General features: G+C 61.0%; 1 pseudogene; it reads left to right on the top strand.

Moving 5' to 3' along the window:
• Positions 1-410: 410 nt before the first annotated feature.
• LOC143171640 (polyunsaturated fatty acid lipoxygenase ALOX15B-like) lies at positions 411-5,927 on the top strand (annotated as a pseudogene).
• The last annotated feature ends 3,048 nt before the right edge of the window (positions 5,928-8,975 follow it).

Genomic DNA, 8,975 nt, shown 5'->3' with positions numbered 1-8,975 from the left:
CCGCTGCTCCACAGCATCCCTTGAGCAGCCAGTGAAGTGCGGGCAGCAGCGCGGGCAGGGACCCAGCAGGAGATGGAGGAGACCCTGGGGAGGCAGGAGGAGGTCCTGGACCATGGCAAACGCCCCCTCCCTTGGGCCCATGGCCACCCCCGGGGCCATCGCTTGGATAATGTCTCCATGGCCACATCCATTGAGATTCGATATGCCGGTCGCCGGCCAATAACGGTCATCTGATAACCTCCCCTTGAGAAGGAAGGACTGGCCACCCGGCTTGTGCAATGGCCACGGGGCTTGCAGCATGCAAACCACCCAAGATGGCAGGTTTCCACCCCCAAAACCCTCACCCCTACAGGTGGTTGCTTTTTAAAGGCAGCTCTTGAATGTCGCAGCGTGTCCTTGTGCAGCTCGCCATGGCTGTCTACAAGGTGAAGGTGGCAACGGGTGATATCCTCGAAGGTGGGACCAACAACTCCATCTCCATCACCTTGGTGGGCAGCCGTGGTGAGAGGCGCCGGATGGCGCCTGGTTCAGTCAACTACTGGTTCCTGCCGGGGACGGTGAGCGCAGGGATGGGGACACGAGTGGAGGCATGGGCATGCCGGGGGTCCCGGCATGGGTTTTACTGGAGAGGGTAAGAAAAGGGATGGGTCTTCACCAAGGTTTGGGGGGATGGTGGGAAGTGGTCCTGGGGGGATGAAGGAAGGGCTCATGGAGGAATGGAGGAAAGTGTTCTTGGGGGGGGATGGAGGAAAAGGGTTTGGTGGGGGGGAGAATAGAGGAAAGGGGTCCTGGGGACATGGAGGGAAGGATCCTGGGGGATGGAGCGAGGGGGTGGGGGTGCGGGGGATGGAGGAAAAGGATCTTTGGGGGGGATGAAAGAAAGTGGTCTTGGGGGGTGTGGGGTGGAGGAAAAGGATCCTGGGGGGATGGTGGGAAGTGGTCTTGGGGGGGGGATGTAGGAAAAGGATCTTGCGGGGATGATGGAGGAGGGGTCCTGGGGGATGGTGGAAAGGGGTCCTGGGGGGATGGAGGAAGAGGATCTTTGGGGGATGCCCTGAAGCCCCACTCCACTGGTGGGGAATGCCCGTATCCCCCAGTGCCATGCCAGGGCAGCTGCCCTCCCACCCCAAGCCATTTCCCGCCCACCCCCCACCAGGAGAAGGACATGACCATGTGCTGCGAGCAGGACTTGGGTCGCATTGTCCTCATCCGCCTGCACAAGTGGCGGCTCTTCTTGGAGGATGCCTGGTTCTGCAGGGACATCCGCGTGATGGGCCCTGACGGCACCCTCTACCGCTTCCCCTGCTACCAGTGGCTGGAGGGGGTTACCACAGTGGAGGTCCGGGAGAGCTCGGGTAGGACTCATCCCACCCCCACCCTCCTCTGCTAGCCAGGGGTCCGACCTTGACTCCTCTCTCCTCCTTTCCAGGGAAAAAGCTGGTGGATGATGAGCTGGAGATCCTCAAGGAGCGTCGGCAGCAGGAGCTGAAGGCACGGCAGGAGGCTTACCAGTGAGAGCAGGGACATAAGGATGGAGGCCCACCATGGCCAGGGTGGCCTGGCCAGCAGTGACGCTGACGTATGTCCCCCTGTCCCACCCGCAGGTGGAAGAGCTTCACCAAGGGCTGGCCCCGTTGCCTCAATGTGGGCTCCATCCTCGAGCTGGACTCCAATGTTCAGTTCTCCTGCGTGAGGGCCACCAACTTCACCGGTGTCCTCATCTTCCAGTAAGCAACACCCCAAGGTTGGGGAGGACCTGGATGATGGGAGTGAGGAGCATCGCCAGTGCCACCCTGTCCCGGGAGGCTGGTGGTGGGGGGCCAGGGAAGGAATGGTGGTTGCTGAGGTCCACCTCTGTCCCGTAGAGGGGCCTTCCACCTTCTGGCAGGGTTCCTCTTGAGATCCACCTTCTGGAAGAGCCTGGATGAGATGCGCAGCATCTTCTCCTGGACACGGGACAGGGAGATTGGTGGGTGCCTTGTGCGTCTTCCCCCGCCACCCAGGGCTTCCCAGGAAGTCCCTGGCTTGACATGGAGGGTGGGCAGTTCAGCGCTGATGTCCAGCCACCCCCTCAGTCCCCGAGTACGTGGCCAGGCACTGGCGAGAAGATGACTTCTTCAGTTACCAGTTCTTCAATGGCAACAACCCCATCACCATTCAGCACTGCGTGATGCTGCCGGCCAAATTCCTGGTGACGCTGGAGATGGTGGCCGGTTCTTTGGGTGGTGGCACCAACCTGGGCAAGGAGATGCAAGAGGGTCAGATGTTCATCGTTGGACTATGAGGTGCTGGAAGGCATTGCGGCCAGCACCATCCACAGGCGCTGGCAGCACATCGCCACCCTGCTCTGCCTGCTGCACCAGGGTGCCGACGGGCTCCTACGTGCCATCGCCATCCAGGTAGGGACGTCCCACCCCAAACCAGTGGACAACCCCACCGTGGTGGTGGAGAGGAGATGGTCCCACCATGTGGTTTGTGTCCCACAGCTCAGCCAAACACCGGGACCCACCAGCCCCATCTTCTTACAAAGCAATGCCAAGTGGGACTGGCTGTTGGCCAAAACCTGGCGCAACGCCGACTTCTACAGCCACCAGCTCCTCACCCACCCCTTGAGGACCCACCTCTTTGGGGAGGTCTTCGCCATCGCCACCCTATGCCAACTGCCCACCTGTCATCCCCTCTTCAAGGTAAGGTCCCACCTCAGCACCACCCAGTGCCCCCGCCCCCTCATCTGACCGCAGTGCCCCCCCCCCCCCCCAACACCCACCCCAGCTCCTTAGGAGGTCCCCAATCGTCTCCAACCTCCTGGTTTCCACCACCAGCTCCTCGTCCCCCACTTCCACTTCAACACGTTGGCCCAGAGCGTCCTCATCAACCCTGGTGGCGTCATTGACAAGGTAAGCACTGGGAGTACTGGGATGTACTGGGAGTGCTGGGGGGCACTGGGGGAGCACAGAAGGCCCTGGGGGACACTAGAGAACATGGAGGGACAGAAGGCTGGGGAGCACTGGGGACAGTGGGGTATACTGGGAATACTGGGGAGGCACTGGGGGCACTAGCAAGCATGAATTGGGGGGGCTGGGGGGTTAATGGGAGCACTTAGGGGGGCATACTGGGGGCACTGGGGGGAGTACTTGGAGTACTCGTGCCCTGGAAGCACTCGGGACCACTGGGTTATACTGGGAGCACTGGGGGACACTGGGGAGCACAGAGGGCCCTGGGGGACACTAGAGAGCATGGGGCGAGGGGGCTGGGGAGCACTGGGGACAGTGGCATATACTGGGAGCACCGAGGAGCCATGGGGCAGCCGGGGGTTGGAGGGGGTGGAAAGGCACCTTCTGCCCTGAGCACCCATGGGTGATCCCTCCCCACCAGGGCTCGGGGGTTACCTGCGAGGGGATGCTGCTGATCATCCAGCAGGGCTTGGAGAAGGCCACCTACACCTCCCTCTGCCTCCCTGATGACATGTAGCACCGCGGCGTGGTGCACCTCTCCAGCTACCACTACCGGGATGACGCAATGAGCCTCTGGGAAGCCATCGAGAGATGGGACAAGGGATTAGGTGGCAGCTGGTGGTGGTCCCATGGGTGCTCCATGACCTCATGGTCACCTCACCCCATGGTAGCTTCATCTCCTTGGGCAGGACCTCCTCGGGTACTGCATCCCCACACCCATGGGTCCCATGGGGTGACCCCAGGGGTGGTGGGGGGACAAGGACAGGTCCCTGATGCTCTTTGCTGTCCCCCCACCCAACCCCAGGTATCCCCTCCTCACTGCGGACGGTGGCGGAGCTCAGCAAGTTCCTCACCATGGCGGTGTTCACCTGCTCGGCACAGCACACAGCCGTCAACAATGGGCAGGTGGGACAGGGGACCTCTGACCCCTCTGCACCCAAAAGATGTCCCCAACTGTCCCCGTCCCACGCTGGAGAGATGTTCCCCTCTGTGCGCAGGAGGGATGTCCCCATCCTGAGCCAGGGGAGGTGTCCGTGTTCCCACCTCTCTTCGTGCTTGAGGGATGTCCCCATCCATCCTGGAGGGACATCCCCACCCCAGCTCAGGAGAAGCTCCATGCCAGAAGTATGTCCCCATCCATTCCCCCCTCCATGCCAGAGGGATGTCCCCAGCCCACCGCATGAGAATGTCCCCATCCCACCTGTCCCCATGCCAGAGGGATGTCCTCTGCTGACAGTGGCCTCTCACCCTGCAGTGTGACCTGGGTGCCTTCCTCCCCAACGCCCCGTCCTCCATGCGCCACCCGCCACCAGCAGAGAAGGGCAAGGCCTTCCTCCAACACTTCCTCACCACCGTCCCTGAGGTGGACACCACCGCCAACATCCTGGTGGCCCTCATCCTCCTCAGCTCATGCCTCAGTGACGTGGTGAGTCTGGCCCCACCATCACCATGCCCTCCCCAAAACGGTGGCTCTGTGGGGCTGAGGAATCCCAGGAGATGCCCCACAAGGGCATGGGTGCACATCACCACCTTGGGTATCCCCAAGCCCAGGGTGGTGGGCACCATCGCTCTACAGCTACCACGGGGCCAGAGACCCCCAGATGGCTTGAGACACCTCAGTCAAGTGCTTGAACCTGATGGGTCCCCATCCCTGTCTCCCAGATACTCCTGGGACAGTACCTGGAGGAGCGGTTCACGGAGGTGGAACCCCACTGGCTCAATAGGGCCTTCCAAGGGCAGCTGGAGGAGATCCAGGACTGCATCGAGGAGAGGAACCACTGGGCCAAGCTGAGATACAACTACATGAACCCCCTGAAGACCGAGAACAGCATCTCCGAGTGCCCCCGCACCCCCAGAACCCCACACCTGGCCACCCCCAGCACTCATCACCTGCGCACCCAGCACACCCACCACCCAGCACCTGGATGCCCCCAGCACCCACCAGCCCCCCAGCACCCAGCACCCCCTGCCCTGCTTCTCACCCCCAGCCCCTCAATAAATGCCATCTGTCAATCAAACCCTCTCTGATGGGGGGCGGCTGAAAACCTGAGGACCCCCCCCAACACCTCCCCAGAGGCCCCCACCCAGAGAGGGAGTTGGGGGGGCAACTGGGAGACATGATGGGGTGCCCAGTGCTCCCACTGCCCCTCAGTGCTCCCCAGTCTTCCCGGTGCTCCCAGTGCCCCCAGTGCCCCCAGTGTTCCCCAGTTTCCCCCCTGCTCCCAGTGCCCCCCACTGCTCCCCAGTGCTCCCAGTACCCCTCAGTGTACCCCACTCTCCCCAGTGCTCCCAGTGCCCCTCGCGGCTCCCCTGTGCTCCTCAGTCCCCCCATTGCCCCTCAGTGCTCCCCAGTCTCCCCAGCGCTCCCAGTGCCCCTCACTCTCCCCAGTGCCCCCCAGCACTCCCCAGTGCTCCCAGTGTCCCCCGTGCTCTCCAGCCTCCCCAGTGCCCCCCAGTGTTCCCAGAACTCCTCCCAGGCATCTCCAGAAGCATTTTGGTTTCTTCTGGAGACTGGGGAATTCCCTGGCAGCGGCCCCCAACTCTTCTGACGTAACTACTGGGACAGCAGTGTGTGTGTTGGGGGAAAGTCCATGCCCGGTAGCTCCGTGGGAATTCTCCCAGGCATCCCCAGGGGTGTGTTGGCCTCCTCTGGAGACAGGTGAAGCCCTGGGGAGCAGCCCTAGACCCCTGCAAGGCAGCTCCCCAAGGCGTTTTATCCGTGTTGGGAGAAGGACCATGCTCCACAGCTCCTTCGGACTCCTCCCAGGCAGTTTAGGAATGTTCTGGCCTCCCCTGGAGACAGCTGAATTTTGCAGGTAGCACTCCAGGGAAGCCACCCGAGGAATTTTGTGTATGTTGGAGGCATGTCCATGCTCTGTCCCTTGCTGGGACTCCTCCCAGGCAGCTTGGGTGTGTTTTGTCCTTCCCTGGAGATGGCTGAAGTCCAGTGTAGGAGCTGCCTATGACTCCTAGGCGGTTACCTGAAGAGTTTTGTCGATGTTGGAGGCAGGTCCATGCCCTGTAGCTCCCTGGAACTCCCCTCAGGCATCTCCGGGAGCATTTTGGTTTCTTCTGGAGACAGGAGAATTCCCAGGTAGCAGCCCCAGACTCTTCTAAGGTAACTACCCAAAGAGCATTGTGTATGTTGGGGGAAAGTCCGTACCTGGTAGCTCCCCAGGATGTTCAAGGCTTCGGTGTAAACCCCCGAGTACGAACGGAGGAGGGGAGAAAGGGTCTTCAGAGGCTGTAGTCATGAGCGGTTTTCTTCCCAGGGGCTCTGGTGCTTTTTGGGCAGAAAACTCTCCCTGAAACTCTTCCTCCTGAAAGGGCTGTTATGCTCTGTACCTCCTGCTTCCTTTTGGATCATTCTTACAAAAACAATTGTGGTTGGGCTTTTTTGGGGGTGTTTTTTCCCTTCTCTAGGATGTGAAATGCCTCTGTTTTGGAGGAAAGCAACCCTTTCCCTCCTCATGAGGAGCTGGGGAGGCTGTTGGGGATGGGGTGGAACACGGGGAGCCCGCACCTTCCTTTCTGGGAGACCCTCAAATGGAAGCGGCCAGAGCTGGCAGCCCCGCCGAGTCCTTAGCATCCAACAGACGGAATGGACCATGGTGCTGCCAGCCCTGTGGCTCCCACCACATTGCCCCCGCCCCCCCAGCTGCTTCAGCCATTCATCCTCCCCAAAACCTTCTACCTCCGAGGTAGGGACCGACCCCAATCCCTGCAGCCTGGGGACACTCTCTGGGGAAGGAGTGGAGGTCACCAGCTCTCCCACGCAGGTCTGCAGGTGGCTCCGTGTGGCGGCTGCTTTGACCCCCACGTCATCTGCATGGAGGGGAGAAACGCCGACCTGCCTCTGCCGGCCACCTTCGCGCTCGGCCACGGCGGCGCTTCTCCACCAGGTACTGCCCTGTGGGTGTCCCACCCCCCCAGCCTCGGAAGCCCCCAGCACCCCCCAGGGCCAACAGTAGCTCATCCTGACCTGCAACCATCAGGCAGAGCGGTGGTCCCAGCCGCCCCGGTGCTGCCGCCCTCCCTCCGCGGCTGCCACCACGTCGCCGGGCAGATCACACAGCTCAGCCTCTCCAGCACGACCACCCCCTGCGGGAGCACCTCAGGGCAGTGCCATCCCCCAAGGAACGGAGGTCCCCATGGACATTAACAGCCCCCTGGGCAGTAACATCCGATCAGGCATCAATGACCCCATGGATGGTGGCACCACCCTGGGCGGTGACATCACCCATGGCAGTGATGAGCCCATAGCAACATAATATAGTAGTTTTGATGGGACCTTTCCTCTTGTTTTTTTTCCATTACAAGCCAGTTCTCTGGAACCGCTCCGTGCCTGCCTGGGAGGTGGGGGGGAGCACAGGGGGCACCGGGAAACGGCACCCAAGAGCTGCAAAAGCCCCCCTGAGCCCCAGATCAGAGCCGGCGAGCCCCGAAGGGCAACCAAGCCATCCCCAGGGCCGTGTCACCGCCAGCGGGGCAGGCAATGGCAGGAGGGACTCCCCTGTCCCCTTCCCCAGGGGAAGGAGCCCTTTGGTGGGGGAGCCAGGACAGACGGGTCCCTGCAGGAATCACGGACATGGTCCCACGCAGAAAGCAGCACTGACGCCCCCCCGGGACAAGGACAGGCCTGGGGGTCTCAGGGACATGACAACAAGGGCTGCAGTGCCTCCATCTTGAAAGCAACCACTGGGGACAGGGCTCGATGCAAAGCCCTTCAAACTGTCAAGATGCCCTTCCTCGGGTCCCACTGCACTCAGCTCCAGAGCCCGGCTTTGCCTCACTGCCGCAGCAAAATAACCCCAGATCACCCCAAGAATGCCGAGGAAGGGAGCTGCCGGCAAAAATGCAAAAAGTATTTGCAACCGCAGCAGCTCATGCAAGGTAGAGCCCTGCACCACAGCAGCAGGTGTTTCTTTTCATGCTCCGATAGTGTAGCAGTTGGGATGAACTTCCGAGGGCTTTTCTTGGTGGAGATGGGCAACGTTCACACGCTACCTGGCATTTCTCCACCACCCAAGTCCTGCTGGCAGAGGTGACATGCGTGCTCTGCAGGATGATGACGCAGGTGGGGAGGAGCACACAGCCCCTGTTAGCTCACCCACGAGGGTGCAGCCTCAGGGCAGAGAAGGGAACAGAATGGGACCCCCCCAAAAGCATTTTAAAAAGCACAGTTGCCCAATGTAAGCCAGGCCATGCTTGCAGGAGCACACGGGGAACAAATGCGTTTAGGGGAGGTGGGTTCAAGGGTGGGGCCGTGGGGGAGAGGACGGGTTGGCTTTGATGAAGCCTGTCACTCCCGGGCAGCTTTCCACGGACGGCAGCTCTTGCTTGGCTGACGCTCGCACGCCGTGATGCCAAAAATTACATGACATGCCATTAAAATAACAAACATGCCCTGCCCCAGCCTGCAAGGGCCTGTGCCCACGGGCCTGGTGGAGGTTTGGGGTGCACCGGTGGGCTGAGGCTGGGAGAAGTGGCAGCAGTGGGCAGCTCTAACCCGGTATTTCAGCATGCCAGGCAAAACCCCACTGTGCCAGGAGATAAGCCCCCAAAACACACCGTTCCCCCCGCACAGGGCTCCTGGCCCAGCTCTGAACTCCTGTGGGAGACACAGGGCCCAGGCAGGTGCCACCCTCCGGGACGTCCCCAGCTGTCATTCATACGCTGCCCCCAGCCCTGGAGGGGGACAATTTCAGACATACAATTTCAGGTGCAGTTGCTGATGGAGATGCCATTGAAGATGCAGACACCACTGCAAGGACCACTGGAGATGTAGATGTCATGTCAGACAGCACTTCAGATGAAGATACCATTGCAGGTGCAAGTACCGTTACAGGCACCATTGCGGATGGAGATGCCGTTGAAGATTCGGGCATTGATGCCACTGGAGATGGCATTGCAGATGCAGATACCACTGCAGGTGGCCTTGCAGATGCAAGTACAATTTCAGATGCAATTGCCTTTAGAGCTGCTCTTGAAGATGCTGAAGCCATGGCAGACCCCCAGTTC

This window comes from Aptenodytes patagonicus, chromosome 29 (genome assembly GCF_965638725.1).
Source record: "Aptenodytes patagonicus chromosome 29, bAptPat1.pri.cur, whole genome shotgun sequence".
Classification (NCBI taxonomy): Eukaryota; Metazoa; Chordata; class Aves; order Sphenisciformes; family Spheniscidae; genus Aptenodytes; species Aptenodytes patagonicus.
Note: the sequence above shows the minus strand (reverse complement) of the source record. Positions and strands in the feature narration are given on the sequence as shown.